This window comes from Lactuca serriola, chromosome 9 (genome assembly GCF_051521515.1).
Source record: "Lactuca serriola cultivar US96UC23 chromosome 9, Lser_US96UC23_V15, whole genome shotgun sequence".
NCBI classification, from domain to species: Eukaryota; Viridiplantae; Streptophyta; class Magnoliopsida; order Asterales; family Asteraceae; genus Lactuca; species Lactuca serriola.
Genome location: NC_136416.1, coordinates 106,574,465 through 106,592,731, shown reverse-complemented (window position 1 = coordinate 106,592,731; position 18,267 = coordinate 106,574,465).

The following is an 18,267-nucleotide window of genomic DNA, read 5'->3' as shown; positions in this document are numbered from 1 at the left end:
ACCAAAAGTTTTTTGTGTTACCTTATTTTATGAGTGAATTTAGATTAATGAATAAAATTATGTGATAGTTGGTTTTAATCCAAATTAATCTAAAAGAAGTTCATAAAATGTGTTTATGTAACTTATAAGTCACATTTATGAATCTTAAAACTCATAAAAGTTGGCAAAGGTTACAAAAATGAAGAGTCTAGTTCTAATTAAATGGCTTTATGACTCCATAACTTGTCCTCAAGTTATGGAGGACCAAGAGTCTCTTCATTTAATAAAATAAAATAAAATAAAAAGTGTAACCTTAATTAATTCCATAAGTTATAAAATAAAGAAAAGTTAATTCTTTTATTAGTTTAAAGTCTTCCATAACTTGTCCTCAAGTTATGGAACTTGAAGAGTTTTTGGATTAAAACTACTTTAAACACATAAGTTATGGAATTAATTAGTTTTGAATAGTTTCAAAACTTGCCCTCAAGTTTTGGAATTTGTAAAGTTTTCACTTATGAATACTTTAATTCCAAGTTAGCCCTTAGAATTTTAAAAGTTAAAATTCAACCCTTATACTTTATAATATTATAAGTTAATAATATATATATGTATAAGAGTAAAGTCAGTCTTACCGCTAGTACGCCTCATTCACGAAGCCGGTCTATAAGGTGGGTATAAGGTTGTTGCCTATAAAATGGCAACTTAATGGGTGTCCACTCTCACCCACCGCTTGCTTGACTGGTGGAGGGTCGTTAGCCGAACGGGTTTGACAGGACTAGAATTCTCCCTTCATTAAAAGTATTAATGATAATACTAAGTAACTAAACTCTTAATAATACCCAATCTTAGTTACTTAGGAAAAATGTGAATAAGGTGCTAATCCATGAAATTACACTTTACACTTTGTCTAAGTCGTTAGTGGAGCGTGTGTGGTTAACCGGCACACTAACTTGGACTTAACAAGGTAGGTAAAGGGTGACTTAATATTTATCATAGTATCGATGGAGCGTGTGTGGTTAACCGGCACATCGATTGAGGGGTAATTTATTAAGGGTACCAAGTGATTTGCATGGTTACTTCACACCTTGTTTTGTGATCCTCGGCATCCCAGTCACAAAACCTGAAGGGCACACTCGAGATTGAAACATGCCTTTGAAAAGTTCAATGAATCTCAAAGATCTAGGAGTTTCAAAACCAATTAAAACCTAATAATACATTTCGTTTATCTTGGTGGAAATTGGTGAATCGTCATTCACCTACCTTCAAATATTTTATAGCTTGGATTACGGCATACCTCTTCTAAGTTATAAAATAGTTTGTTGGGTCCTAGCCTTAATATTTCATATTGGGTGTCATATTAAGGACTTTAAATCAACTATCTTGAATATCTCCCAAAAGATGTCTGGTTTAGACACCTATGATCTTCCCAAATCTCTTGAAACAAGGTTTCCTAATGAAGATGATGTCCCATGGATATCATACTTCTTCACCTCTTCAAATTATTCTCCCTAACCCACAAGTTCTTGAAAAGTTTAAGGTCACTCAGGCCCTATTAGGCAAGGCAAGGTCTAGGTGTGGTCACATCTTGGAGATGTAGTCACATATTGACAAGCCGGGAGAGTTGGGTGTCAAAGTCTTGAGAAAGTTGGTGGTTCAACTACTTTCTAAGTCACATAGTGAGTTCTTTTGGAACACCTATGAAAAAGACTATGACAAGACCCTTAATGATCTTATCTATTTGTTAAGATCAACTTCCTAAAACTTTATGGACATTGACAATGATGACATTGGATATCCAGTAAAGCATTCTCTACCCAATGGAAAGGGATCGGCTATAGTCAACTCGGTTGACCAAATGGTAAAGAGAAAAGCTAAGTCTGTGATAGTCCTGTGTACCATTATCAAAGGGTCCATATGTTTGTATTGCCAAAGAAAGGGCATTGGTTGCGAAGCTGCCAAATTTACCTAAGGATGTTAAAGTCAATAAGTTTGACTCTACTTCAGGTAAATTCCACTATCTAACTCTGTTAAGTTTCTATTCTGAGATTCTTGATACATGATGTGACTGGGTCACATGGAGATGTTTTAAGAATCAAAGGAAAAAAAGTGAAGAAACTTAAAGAAAGAATATGCTGAATCTGATCGCGTAGATGGATTTCTATCGCATAGTTTGAAAAATCGGATTCTTGAGCTACTTCTTAGGAGTTATGAGATATTGCCTAGGAATAGATAACAACAAGTTCTCATATGGATTGTAAGGATAAGTTTTTTCCGCAAAGTTTTAAAATAAAAGAGAATTTTTTGATTTTATTTATTTTAAAATATCCTTACGATGGCATTTGAGGAAAAATTGTTGCTTATATAATTCCGTTAAGAGCAAGAGTGGAAATATGAAATTGATTCTTTCATTTGTGGTAATGTCTAAATTTACCAAATAAGGAAAGATTCTCATCATCCAAGGTTCAATTGGACCGGAACTTGGAATCATGCAAGTTGTATAGCATGATGAATGAGAACTTTCAAGTTTTGGAAAATTAAGACTAATTACTTGTTCACATGGATGTGTGAATCAAGTAAAGGACTAAGGGATCGAGTACACATTCTTGTGCACTGGTCAAGTCCACCACAAAAAGTTTGATAAGACTATTCGTCATGATTTACTTAAGTTCAGTAAATATGATTATACTTACAAGCTTAAGTGTAACTCTGAGACATTGGAAAAGGTTCCAATGTAAGGCAGAGCGAATAAGAAGAATCAATTTAGGCAGAAGGATAAAAGTTTCTCAAATCTGAAAAGATGGGAGAGTACTTTAGTATCAGTTTTTGTGATCATCTTAATGATTAAGAAACCATAGCACAATTAGTTCTCTAAGGAAATCTTAGTGCATTCTTATGACTAAGAAGAGGGATCTTGAATTGTTGAAGTGGTTAAATCAAGAAGATGAGTCATACTTCGTTCCAATACAAGTCTTAGAGTCATACTCCAAGATTGTAATTTGAGTGACATGTCTCAAAAGAAGGTTAAAACACTTGTCAAATGTAAGAGTAAAAGTTTTTCTACTCTTGTACATTTGAAATTGGTAAGTTGTGATGTTTTGGATAAAAACAAAGACCAACTTAGGCCAATTGGGTAAAGTGTTTTTCTTGATTAGAATCCGCACTATCTCTTGGATGTTTGACAAGGGAGTCTTATATGTCAAGAGGACAGTGGGAGTCTTAAAGGTCTTGAAAGTCTCAAGAAATAATCAAGAATAAAACCTGAAGTTCTTCGCTAGCACACGACTTGAGGTTTATAACCTATCGTGTTGACATATCTGTGCCCATTCCAGTTAAAGTTGGCTTTGCATATGAGTTCTTAGAGTTCTCAGTTTGTTGCATAACAACTTGGAAGCAATGGCAGGCCCTTGAGCTGCCAGGTGGCAAGAAGTTAAGATTGAGTTCAATCCATATGGTTTTGGATTTGTCATTATCTTTGTCTTGTGATTATGGTTTGACAAATTCATATGGGTAGGAACTCATACACCATATAAATCTAAGTGTCATAAGGTTTCTCTCCGATTCATGAAAATGATGGTGAGGAAACACTTTCACTAAGTAGATTTTATCTAGATAGCAATTGTGATATTTGCATTCTCAAAGTCGTTAGTGGAGCGCGTGTGGTTAACCGGCACACTAACCTGGACTTGTGAGAAGTGGCAAAAAGGTCTAAACATTATGATTACGGCATCCCTCTTCATAATTGTTTAGATACACAAGTGTGCTATCTAAGGGAAGGTGTATGATTTTGATAAAGACTTATCAAAACAATCTAGTATCAGAAATCTGAACTTTGGTAAGAAAGTCAGCTGATTTCTGAGTACATGTCAAAGCTAGTGGGAGCATAAGTGTTATGCTAATAATCATCATGTTAGTGGGAGCATGATAATTATGATAAGTATTGCAAGTTAGCAATGTTAATTATAGAAAACAAAAATTTTAATTGGGAAAAAGTTGTTTTGCTATAATTAAGGGAGAGGAAATTATACTTCATATCAAATCTATAAGGTTTAGATCTGAGGTTTTAATCATTTAGTCAAGGATATATATGAATTTCATGTTGGAATGGCTCAACATAAGGAAATTCTGTATATGGGTCCATTATTTGCGTTCTAAAATTCGATTATGATTACGGCATCGCTTTTCATAATCTGAATTATGAGAACTTGGCAAATTGAAATGGAAATATTATAGCAAAAGACTGGTTTAGTCTTTATGTAAGACATCATGAATCGTGTCCCATATGCTTCGGATATAGGATCGATTACATGTGTTATAATCATCCGTTCTAAAATTTTCCAAATGCCTGGGGCATTAAGAAGGGAAAAGGTTTAGAACTGGATATGACTAAAAGGATTAAACAATTGTCGAGGACAATCTAAGGTTTACCAAAGATTGGTTGCTCAAGGACAGTTGGAAGTATAGTGATAATTCTGGAAGGACCATATTGACATAATCTGTAAGGAGGCAACTCTTGTTTAGAAGTGATAGTCAAAATGGAATCTGGAAATGTTTCAAAGTTAGAATTTTCACTCTGTGTAAGATTAAGGAAACTTAATGCAAGAAGGATGGTTCCAAGGAGTTGATCTCCTTTGGAATGATCTGTAATGTTTGTTGTCAAGTCTTTATGACTTTGTGCATAATCATTACAAGAGGATCAATGCACATAAGTTTAGAATCTGACAGATTCCAGTAAATGGCATGAATTTGGAATTCTTGCATTTGCAGTAAGGATTTGGGAGTGTGAAAAGAGAATCATTGAAGTTATGTTCAATGGATCTAGTTCACAAAGTAAAGATCATAGACAAACATAGTATGCATACTTAGTGTGTGGCATGACTAGTGTTTTGAAAAAAACATAGTGTACATGCTTGGAGCATGGGACAACTATTGTTTTAAATTCAAGAATAAAGTTGATAGCTGAAACAGTATACAATGAATAATGTGTAATCATATGGTGATAAATAAAAGGTGTTTATTTATGTTCAAAGAGTTGATACCATATTTGATTCAATTATTATTGTGTTTCACTTTGCATGTTTTGACTTCCCGAATAAACTGGGTTATTCTTTCGGAATGACTAAGTTATTCAAACTATCCACAGTCGGTCATATGTTGGAAGTAGATATGAATTAAGACTGTCATGATGGGTTGTAGAGGTCTAAGGTGTTGGACAAGGCTACAACAATCATGAGTGCTCATAAGTTCTAAGTATTGGATTCAACCCGCGCTCATTGGAATCACTTCATGGATTTTATCACGAGTGATCATGAGACGATAATATCTTATATTCTTCAAACCTAGAGATATGAGTTGTTACTATGAGTTGATAGTACATTGATAGCACGAAAACGCATTTGGTAACTCGGTGCTATAAAACGTGCCTTTGTGTATGATTCAACAAGTAGTAGAACAAGCCATATGAGTCGAAGTTTATCCGTTCCTTTTACCTTCGGGATAAAAGCGATATCTGTGGGCCCCTCGATGATTTGATGATGACAAATGGAAGTGCTCGGCCGGGCCAGGACTGATTTGATTTGTTCAATTAGTCAGTTGTCATAAATCGGAAATCGGGAAACAACAAATGGACAGAGAGAATGATTATAATCCATGTCTCAGTCCATATGATATCTAGAATGGAGGAATATATGATCCCTTATCTAATGGACAAGTCACTGACAAAGGTCAGAGTTCATCTACAAGGTCAGAGTTCGACAGAAGCTTTTGAGAGCTACGATTGCCGGTTGGTTCCTGAAGTCATACGCAATAATAGTTTTAGACTTATCCAAGTGGGAGACTGTTGGATTAATGTCTAAGTCCATAACTATATTTGGTAAGACTTGACCCGACCCGGCATGGTCCATTTGGGTTGCATACCATCATGCACTTGAATGAGAGAAATAAGACACTTATGGTTATTAATATATTATAAGTTCTAGTATATTAATAATAAGAATAATAAGATTATTTAATTAGTATTGATCAAGAATTAATCTAGGATTAATTAAGTGATCAAAAGAAGACTAATTAAATATATGGGTTGATAGTGTAAATCATCCATACTTGTATAGTGGGCTAATGCTCCATGGATAATCAAGTTGGGCTAAAACCCATAGGATGGTCCATGGATGCTCCATGGTGTATTTGTACCCATGGATCCAAGGAAATGGAAAGCCATGACAATTAAGAGTTTACCCTAATTGTGTAACTATATAAGCATCTTATTATTGAGGAAAAATTGGCCACTAGTAGTATTCAAGAAAGGGCTAGCCGATTTTGGTGAGTGTAGAATTCTCTCAAGTCATTCTAAGTGTTTTGATGATTGTGATTCCATTTGAGGTGTCACACTTGGGGCACTAGGCACTCAAACTTCATGAAGACATTCTACACCAAAGAGGTATGTATTCTATCTTGCTATAGTCATTGTTATGTATGCTAGATTAGGATAATACCTTGGAAGTTCTTATTTGCATGTATAATAGAGAAAACATAGATCCAAGGTATTTAGGGTTGCATGTACACTTAGGAAGTGTTAGAATGCTCAAAACCCAACACTTATACACCTAATTAGGAGTGGTTCTAACCTTTTGATATACTACTGCCTTTTCTGCAAGGATCGGGGACTTTTGTTGGGACAAACGAGCAAACTCCACTGAATTTTCTGAAATGAGATTCTTGTGGTTTTTGGGTTCGCTCTTGACAAATTCTGAATAATCAACTGTGTCCTCTACAGAAATTTCACTCATATTGTCGTCCTCATTAAGCTCAGATGCATTTTCAACATCAATTTTATTTTCTGAGCTCAAGTTGGCATTCAATGAGTCAAATTTTTGTATGGTTTCGGTCCTCAGTTTCAGTTTATCATTTTCATCCAAAAGGTTTTTCAGCATGTCCTTATGGTTTTTGGACTTTATGAAAGATTCGATTTTGTCTAGACCATACATATATGTCGGATTAACATCCTCAGACGAAACAACACTTTCACAGTTATATGCTTCAGCGTCAATTTCATCCTCCTTAAACTCAAGGAAGGGCAAAATCATGCGATGAATTTTCTGTCCTATTTCACAGTCCAAATGAAGCTGAGTGATATTAGTATAAAGACGCTTAGCAATTAAACAAAAGACATTTCGCTGTTTTAAAAGTTTTAAATTGTCTCTTTGCAAATAAATGTTGTCATCCTTGGTTTTGATTAACTCCGACTCCTTCAGTTCGATCCACATCCTCCGTTCCTCACTTTTTGAAGACACCCTGCTTATTTGGTCAGTTAGGTTAGAATTGGTGACACGTGTTTGAGTTAAACTGCTGTCTAGATGAGAGATTCTTGAATTAACATTTTTTAATTCTTTTTCATATGAACTTTGTGGGACTTTGAATGCAATAAAAACAGATTGTACCTTCTTGATTAATTCATCAGGTTCGTTGAACTGCACGCTGAGCGATTTTGCTGTGAAGCATAAGTCTTCTCGCTCCTTTGTGTCTTCATTCCCACCATCTGTGTTGTATCCTCTCATCTGAGACACGTCTGACACCATCAAGCATTTTCCACCGCTACTCTCATCTTTCGACACATAAGCCTTTCCATGAGAAGGCTTCCTTACTTCATCATCCTCAGAATCGGTTGACCAGACCTCCACGCCACCGAAATCATCATCTGCTACCGAACCCTGCACAATTAAAGCATTCATAGAAGGGTTAGCATTAGATTTCTTTCTCTTGATCTCTTCCTGCTTTTTCAACAACACTGCTTCTTCATCTTCCTCCTCATCCTTTTCTGCCATTTTCTTAAGCACACAATCTTTGGCATAGTGGTTCTTTCCACCACAATAATAGCAGCTCACTCCCGAATCTCATTCAGCTTTCGGTTCCTTCTTTGGTTCTTCTGCTTTCGGTTCTTCCCTAACCTTTTCAGAACTGTAACTTCCCTGCCAATTTCGGTTCTTATTTGTAGGGAACCTTTTCTTGATAAACCTCTTTGGGTTTGAGACCATCATTGCATAGTCTTCAGAGGGAAGTTCATAATCCTCTAGGTTGAGGTCTTCATCTTCCATCACTGCTTTGCTTTTGGACAGAAGGGCCAACGAACCCAAGCTTGAAACCATATTTTTCTCTTGTAGCACGATCTTTTCTTGAGATTTCAAAATCCCTACCAGTTTCGCCAAAGAGTAAGATTTGAATTGCTCATGCGCTTTAACTGTGGACACAACCGCTCTCCACTCAGATCTGAGACTGTTTAAAAATGTAACCTTTTGTTCAATCAACTTCCTTTCAATATCATGTTTAATCATCTTACTAAGAAGATGATTGAAGCGATCGAATGTCTGAGTCACAGTTTCTTCAGGACTCTGCTTGAATTCACCAAATTCGGACAAAAGCAAGGTTTGAATAGAATGCTCAAGATCTTCGTCCGTAGAATACAACTCTCGCAGCCTGTCCCATATTTCTTTGGCAGCTGTGCATGAACTCACCAGCCTGAAAGTGTCAGATTGAAGACCGAATCTGATTAATCTCAATGCTTTAATATTGCACTGAAATTTATCTTTTTCGTCTTGAGCAATATCTTTAACATCTTTCAAAAGATCATTGTATTCCTTCTGAGTTTTAATAATTCTTGAAGTTGCTGAATGAGCGAATGGTCCAGAAACGATTGCTTCCCAGATGAGATACCATTGTCCTCAGATCCAATGACATAATCTTCAAAGTGATGCGCTCAGACTTCGTAATCCTGGGTATAACGGATGGGAATCTTTGTCGTTGATCCAATATTATTCTATTGCTTTCCAGATCTATTTCCCTTGATTTAGCCAGTGATTCGATCCTGTACTGTTCTTGAGCCCATTATTTTTTTTAATATTATTCATCGTTTAGCCCTTATATTGTTGTTGAAATCGCAATTCACAAGTCAAAATTCTATATTCAACTTAAGGGTTCAACAATATGTCGATTAAGCGTTCTTATATTCTGATCGATTCCAAATTGAGTTCGCACTTTCATAATTTTGATAACAAATTCTTTCAATCGATATAATCTTTTCAATGATGGGTTCTAGATTGAGTTCGTGATTTTGCTTGTTTCCTATTTCGATTCATACTGTAACCGGTATTTGATCGATCTTGTTATTTCTGGCGTCTATTTCAATTGATTTGTTTGAGAATCCATATTCGTAAATCATTGATTGTGTGCGATTTGCTAAATTGATTTGGATGTTTTGAGGTTTGAATTAGATAATTTGGATGATTGGAAATAATGTTTTTGATCTAAAAATCAGTGAATGTAATATTTTTGACGAACATCAAGAAAAAATAACAATGGTGATAATTATTGATTGAATCAAGTTTGATCTGGAAATCGATTTGAGGAGATGATTTCGGTGTTGTCAAGCGTTAGGTTCTGATGGTCAATGTTTTTCCAGATCAATGAAGGAATCAGATTTTATTTGGGATTTGGAGATCAAATCGAAATTGTGAAATTTTTTTTTTTGGAACGGTGATGATCGGAACCAATGAAATCGGGATTGGATTTTATCGGAATCAGCAGATGTTGTTGCGAGTCAAACAAGAGAAGTCAAAATTGAAGTCTTGAATCTCTTGGGTACGAACTGTTTCGCCTGTGATCGACTCGAATTCGGAATTGGATTTTGGGTTCACATTCATATCCACTCAAAAGGAAAAATCAAGACCGATTTCAGACTTAACTGTTTGTTGTTGGTATATTTGAAGCTTGTAATGCTCGCATCTAGTCACAGGTACTTTAAATGGTTGTTTTGGATTGAACAGAATCGACGCGAACTATTGGAGCTCGTCCTTCTAGGCTCGCACTCATTTTTGTTGAGGTAATATAGACTGAGATTCGCTTGATATCTATGGATTCCGGGTTGACTGAGATTCACATCGAGAATGTAAGTGAACCTGTTCTCGCAGTCGGTATTTTGTATTGTTTCGCAGTTGAAATTGGCTCGAAGTCAGTTCTCCTCTCGCAATCGGAAATAAGGATGGACTTAATTCGCATCTTACAAACGAACTCAGTGCTCGTAACGAATGATTCATGGGAGTTAATTTTTTTTGGATTCACAGTTCACGTCCGATTTGCATCTGGTTGATTAAAATGGGGAAGAAGACTTAATGTTTCATTTTTTGTCCATGAAACTTCAGCGAATTGGCACTTTTGGCCCCTGTTGTTTTCACAGTTTGGTATTTTTGGACCATTTTCAGTTTTTGTTACAAATGAATGGGCGTATTGATGCAGAATTTCCATTCCAGCCCCTGTCTTTCAGCAAGTGACAGTTTCTGCCCTATATTCAGAAAAGTTTACAAATTTGAGGGCCGGTGAACTGTTTTGGATTTTTTTTAACGCACATACTTTTTTGTGAACAGAAAATTAAAGATTTCATCAAGTCTTGGCGGTTCGGAAAGTCATTTTTTGTGATAACGTCAATTTTTTCAAGACTTTTTCGGGTTTTATACTTCATTGTGTATATCATTTTGTCGCGGGGGAGCTTAGTAAATTTTTATCCATTCAAGATCATTCTCTTGACCATTTGAAGGCTTTATAATCATGTTTTTTATTATAAATCGGGGGAGAATTTTGTATGGTCATTCGAAATTGGATTTGTAACTTTTCAAATTTGAAGATTTTTGATAAAGCTTGTGGTAGAATTATGAAGGTAGCTTTTACAGTGGAAGTTTTTCATCGAGCTCTGCTAAAGCTTTTACAGAGAAGTATCCTTTACAGCGGAAGTTCTTTATCGAGCTCTGCTAAGGACTTGTTATATCTCCGACTTCTGGTATTTTCTCGATCAAGCGGCATTACGAATCTTAAAGTTTGGGTTGTTACATGATATTTTTTGATGGCTTATATTATTAGCTTATTTGAAGATCTTTGTGACTTGGAGGGGGAGCTCTTCAAAAACAAGAAGTGATTCGGTTTCTTTGTTCTGCAATTGGTTTTTATGGCGGGTTTGGTTTTCATGAAGATTTTTTGGGATTACATTCGAAAATGAAGTTTAAAGACATTACTTCAGTGCTTGATTTATATATCCTAGAGCCCGTGTTTGAAGACTATTGAAGAATCAAGATTTGTGGATTGCTTCATCTATTCCTCGTTGCAAGATCTTTTTATTTGCTAGATGCTTGTTTTGGAAGTTAAAGCATTGTCATCCATTCCATACTTTGAGGGGGAGATTGTAGGGTTTCAAAGCACTCCATGAATGATGATAATGGGCCCCTTGATGAAGTGTAGGTTAAAAGCCCAAGACTTGTCTTTTCCCTATAAATAGTCATATATTATTCATTATTAGGGTTAAGAGTGAGGCAAAATGTAGACGCCACGTGAGGTTTCTTATGTAGTGTTAGATTCTTTAGTCTATGCTGAAAGTGTAATTTATTCCTCCTGTTTTCAATAAATCGAGTGATCATTCGACCTAATCTTCATATTTGTGATTGTTCTTATTTTCCGCATCTTGTTCATCAAGTCTCAATTAGGGTTTTAATCCCAACAAGATTAATCCCTTTTTCATGTTGCAGTGGAAATTCATTTCCTCCACCTCCTCCAATAGTTCTCCCTCACCCACAAGTTGAAGAACTTGAAAAGTTCAAGGTCACTCAACCCCTATTGGCAAGCAAACACAAAGATGGAAAGTCTGTATGTGCTCACGTCTTGGAGATGAAGTTACATATTGACAGGCTGGGAGAGTTGGGTGTCGAAGTCTCGAGGAAGTTGTTTGTTGACTTAGTTCTTCAGTCACTCCCTAAGTCATATAGTGAGTTCATTAAGGACTACTATATGACAGATCACGACATGACCCTTATCGATCTTGCCTATTTGCTTGTTGCTGCTGAATCAACAATGATTTGGTGCACTGGTAAAGCAAATTTGATTGGAAGCTGCTCCCCAAACTTCCATGGACATTGACAATGGTAACATTCAAAGTCCATAAAATATTTCTCTTCCCAATGGAAAGGGATCGGTCAAGGTCAAGTTATTTGACCAAATGGTAAAGAGAAAGGCTAAGTCTGAGATAGTCCCATGTACCATTCCTAAAGAGTCTATTTGTTTCTATTGCCAAGAGGAGGGGCATTGGTTGCGAAGCTACCATATTTACCTGAGAGATTGCAAGGATGGTAAAGTCAAAATGTTTGACTCTGCTTTAGGTAAAATCCACTATCTAACTCTATTAAGTTCCTAATTGGAGATTCTTAATACATGATGTAATGTAATTACATTTGGATGTTTTGTAGAATCAAAGAGATGAAATGAAAATTAAAGGAATAGTAAGTTGATTCTGATCGTGAAGAGATAGATTTCAATTGCATGGTTCGATGATCAGAATTTTGAGCTGCTTCTTAAGAGTTATGATAGATTGCTTAGGCATAGATAACAACATAGTTTTCATATGTATTTACATTGTAAGGATAAGTTTTCCATTTTTTATTAATAAAGAGTTTTTTTGAAATTTATCTTAGTTTCCTTACAATGACATTTGTGAAAATTGTTGTTTATGTGTTTCCATTGATAGCTATATTGGAAAAAGATTTGATTCTTTCGTTTGTGGTAGTGCCAAAATTTACCAAATAAGGAAAGATTCTCATCACCCAAGTTTCAGTTAGATAGAAACTTGGAATCATGCAACTTGTATTTTATGATGAATGAGAACTTCATCTTTGGGAAATTAAAACTAATTCCTTGTTCACATGTATATGTGAGTCAAGTGAAGGACTAGGGGATCAGGTACATTTGGTTGTGCGCTGGTCAGGTCTACCACAAAGAACGATAAGACTATTCGTTATGATTTACTAAAGTTTAGTAAATATGGCTATAAGTACAAAATTAAGTATAATTCTAAACCATTGGAAAAGTTTCAATGTATGGCAGAACGAATAAGAAGAATCAAATTAGGCAGAAAGGTAAAGTTTCTCCAATCTAAGAAGAAAGGAGAGTACTTGAGTATCGTGTTTTATGATTATCTTAGTGATTATGAAACCATATCTCAATTGATTCTCTAAGGACATCTTAGTGCATTTGTATGGCTAAGATGAGGAATCGTGAATTGTTGAAATGGTTAAATCAAAATGAGAATCATACTTCATTCCAAAACAAGTCTTAGAGTCATACTCCAAGATTATAACTTGAGTGATATAATCTTAAGAAAGGCTTATAAAACTTATCAAGTGTAGAGTAAAATGTTGTATTACTCTTATACATTTGATATTGGTAGGTTGTGATGTTTTGGATAAGACAAAGATCAGCTAAGACCAATTGTGTGCATTGTTTGTCTTGATAAGAAACCGCACTAACTCTTGAATATTTGTTTGTCAAGGAATGTTTCTTGACAAGAGAATCTTATATGTCAAGAGGACAGTGGGAGTCTTAATGATCTTGAAGAGTTTTAAGAACTAATCAAGAGTAAACCCGTTGTTAATCACTAGCACACGACTTGAGGTTTATAACTTATCGTGTTGACATATTCTTGTTTCTGTGCCCATTCCAGTTAAAGTTGACTATGCATGTGAGTTCTATGAGTGATCAATTGTTTTCATAATGACTTGGAAGTAATGGTAGGCCCTTGTGCTGCCAGGTGGCAAGAAATTAAGATTGAACAAGTTCGGTCCATATGAGTTTGGATATGTCACTAACCTTGTCTTGTGATTATGGTTTTGAAAAATTCACATGGATAGGAACACATACACCATAAAAAAATCTAAGTGTCATAAGGTTTCTCTCCAATTCATGTAAATGATTATGAGGAAACACTTTCACTAAAGGAGATTTAAAATAGTTAGCAATTGTGATATTTGCATTCTCAAATTCGATTATGATTACGACATGCCTCTTCATAGTTTGAATTGTGAGAAATGGAAAAGGTCTAAACATTTGAGATTTATTGCTATAAGTTCTAAATTGTTTAGACACACATGTGAGTTATCAATTGAAAGGTGTATGATATATAAAGTCTTATCGAAGCATCTCATATCAGAAATCTGAACTTTGGTAAGGAAGTCAATAAGTATTGATTTCTAGAAGTCCAACTGATTTTTGGGTACATGTCAAAGCTAGTGGGAGCATAAGTGTTATGCTAGTAAGATAATAATTATTATGCTAATGGGAACATAATTATTATGGTAAGTGTTGCAAGTTAGCAATGTTAATTATAGAAAACAAAAGTTTCAATTTGTAAAGATGCAGGGTTTAAAAAGTTGTTTTGCTATAATTAACGGTGAGGAATTCATACTTCATTTCGAATCTAAAAGCTTAGATTGAGATTTTAATCGAATTTAGTCATGGACATATGTGAATGTCATGTTGAAATGGTTCAACATAAGGAAATTCTATATGTGGAAATATTATAGCGAAAGACTAGTAAAGTATCATGGCTTTATGTGAGACATTATGAATCGTATTCCATATGCTTCAGATATAGGATCAATTACATATGCTATAATATTAATTAGTTCTAAATTTCCAAATGCCTAGGGCATTAAGAGGGAAAAGGAACTAGAACGAGATATGAGTAAAATGGTTAAGCAATTGTCGAGGACAATCTGAGGTTTACCAAAGATTGGTTGCTTATGGACAATTGGAAGTATATTGTAAATTTTGGAAAAGACCATATTGACATACTCTGAGAAGAGGTAACTCTTGTTCAGGAGTTATAGTCAAAATGGGAATACGGAAATGTTTCCATAAGTGGAAGTTATTCTTTAAATCTGTGTAAGATTAGGAAACTTAATGCAAGAAGGATGTTCAAAGGAATGTACTTTAAATGTAAGACTTCATTTCCATGGAATTTCTCTCTATTGTAATACTTTGAAATGTCTATCACCAAGTCTCTGTGACTTTGTGTATAGTCATTACAAGAGGATCATTGCATATAAGTTTAAAATCTAACAAATTTGGTATTCTTACATTTACGATAAGGATTTGGAATTGTGAAATGTGTGTCATTGAAATGCTTTCATTTGATCTATTTCACAAAGAAATGACTAAAGGAAAACATTGTGTGCATGCTTGGAGCATGTGTTGTTTTAATTCAAGTATTAAGTTAATTAATCGAGACATTATACAATGAATAATGTGTAATCAATATGGTGATTAAATAAATGGTGTTTTATTTATATTCATAAGTTTTGAGACCATATTGGATTCAATTATTCTTGTGTTTCACTTTGCATGTTTTGATTTCCCGAATAACTAGGTTATTCAAACCATCCACAGTCGATCATACTTTGGAAGTAAGTATTGAAGCAAGACTGTCATGAATGTGACTGTAGATTGTCTAGGTGTTTTAGACATAGCACAAGTTTGTTGTCGTGTTCATGAGTACTCCTATAATAAGATTTGGGTATTGGATTAAACCTACGCTCATCTGAATCACTTCATGGATTTTATCACGAGTGATTGTGAGACGATAAATCTTTATCTTATATTGTATAATTATAATCTTTTATCTCATAATTATTTTGTATATATTATGGTTATTTGAAAACAAGATATTTGGTCAAAGTAATAACTAAGTGTTGAATTAGGTGTTTAAGCCCATAACTATAATTGATATGTACTTGACCCGAGAGTAGCATGGTCCATTTCGGGTTGCATATCACCAGGACAATTTGTGGATGGATATTTGAGTAAGAGGTTATTTATGATTTATTAATATATTATAAGTTCTAATATATTAATATGAAATCATATTATTTAATTAGTATTGATCAAGAATTAATTTGGAATTAATTTAGTGATCAAAAGAGATTAATTAAACTAATGGGGACTAATTATGTAAATTATTGATATATATATATATATATATATATATATGTATATATATATATGGTTTGGGCTATTGATCCATGATGGGATAAGTTTATATAACTTTACATGAAGAGTTAGCCAACATGAAATATGGATCATAACCCGAAGTCGATGGATTAGGGTTTACCCATGACTCTTGGATTGCTACATATATATACATAACCCCATGGCTAAAATCGGTTAGAAAAAGTGTTCTTGGAGTTCATAACTAATTTGTGTGCCTAGTAATCTCACTCAACTCATCCAATTGTTCAAGGGTGTGTTGTGAACCGTTTGAGGCATCACACTTAGGGTGCTAAGTTCTTAAAGGCCAAAAACTACTAGCTATAACAATAGGTAATTCTATAACTCACTTTTATGTTGTTTATGTCAATTGAATGCTAGTGGTAGTCTTATTGCTTTGGAAACAATATTGCATGTATAGTTAGAGAAAACATAGATCCAAAGCATTTAGGGTTGTATGTGCAACATAGGATGTTGTAGTTTACAAAACCCAACACTAAGTACATTGCATATCCTGGTATTTGACCAGTATAACTTCTAGGTACTGTGTTATCCTAGGAAAATTTGGCCATGATAACATCTAGGTATTATCTCTTCCAAGACCATCAGGCATCATCTCTCTTAGGCATAATATCATAGATTAACACTAGGCATAGTATCTACACCTACGTTATCCTAAGGCTTTAAGCTTTACAAAATGATTTGACATTTAACACTAGTCATATGTTTTGATAAAACCATTTGATAAGCATGTATTCCCCCACGCCTCCATTAAAAATTTTAAAATAGTGAAAATAGGAGTTGTGTACTCACTCTAGCGGTGTATTCTGAAGCATCTGAGCCTTTGCATCTGAAGCTTCACGTCATCGGGAGGATTTTCGAAACAACTTGAGATGTATGGAGAGAGTGTTCGGAAGAGTGTTTGGGCTGAGGAAAATCAGAAAGTGAGCACCTCTATTTATAGGGGTTGTGCATGCGGCACACTTCTTGCATGACGTGCACTCGCTTCGTGGCTCCATACAGAGATTGCCATGTGTCACACTTCTTATGGTCCACGAGACCCTAATCTTCGACGAATCTGGGTGTTAGGTGTGCGCACCGGACATAACGCACACCTGACGTGTACTCCTAAATCTTTTATAAAAAATTGTATCTTCCTTAAATGAATCTTTTTTCTTACCCTCTTTATATACTTGTGTCGTTCTCTTCTAGTACTACAACTTTCCTTAAGATCGCATTGTCAAATATTGACTTTCGTTTTTAACCCGTATTTTATATTTTTCTAAAAATCGGATTTCCTGCATACGAAATCCATTTTTGACCGTTTTCCTTTCAAAGTCTTTATCTCGCGGTTTACTACGATTTTCCATTTAGTGAGATTAGTCATAACTCAACCGATCTCTATACGTTATTTTGACGCTAATAGCGTTATTAAGGAGGTTGGTTCTTATCTTTATAAATCATAACTCCTCCAATCGGAGTCAGATTTTTGCAACACTTATATCATTGGAATCACTTTGTTGTTTACTTTCCAAATACACTAACCATCATATGACTTTTTGGTGACTCATTTTTGACAATATCATCATTATCAAAATGAAAAGTTCTATCATTATCATCTAACTGATCATGTTTTTCTTTAATATGAAAAGTTCTATCATTATCATCGGTTGATGCTAATCTTTAGTACCAATTAGTTATGGGAAATTCCCAATTGTTACAAGTAGTTAATGATTCAACATATAAGACCATTGCTGATGAGACTCTACAATTTTGTGTAAATGATCTCCTATTGCAACAACACAATAATGTGATACACCAAATCCTCTCCCCTTCTTTAACTTTATTTGGTGTTTTATTTTCTTTCAAGTTACTTGTTGTCATCTTAAAAAAACAAAAAAAAAAACATAACAAAAAAGGCAGTGTGTATTGATGTTGTCAAAAAGGGGGATAAAAGCTATTAGTTCTACTATGTTATTACTTGGTCGTTCAAAGAATAGCCGACACTCTTGACAGAAAGAGGTTATTTATCCGAGGGGGAGCAGAAATCAACATTTTACTTTAGATGTAGTTAGTTCATTTATTATCTCATTATTTATTAGTTTGGTTTTGACATCATCAAATACGGGGGATTATTGGGCTACATATTTGTATAGATTTTGATGATGCAAAATATATGTATTATTGTTATAATTTATCTACTCATTGTAGACATACAATCTTGCCTAAGTAAGTGTAAATAATATAACTTAGACAAGTTGATCTCTCATAGTTTGTTTAATTAGTTAATCTAAAGATATGTTGATGGAAGTTCATATGTCGAAGACAGAAGATCATCCCCTGATGACGAAAAGACACTATCAGCACCAATTACACGAAGACACCATTCACCAAAGAATGATCAGTGTGTACATACATTGAAGGTTCTATATTGATGACACATTG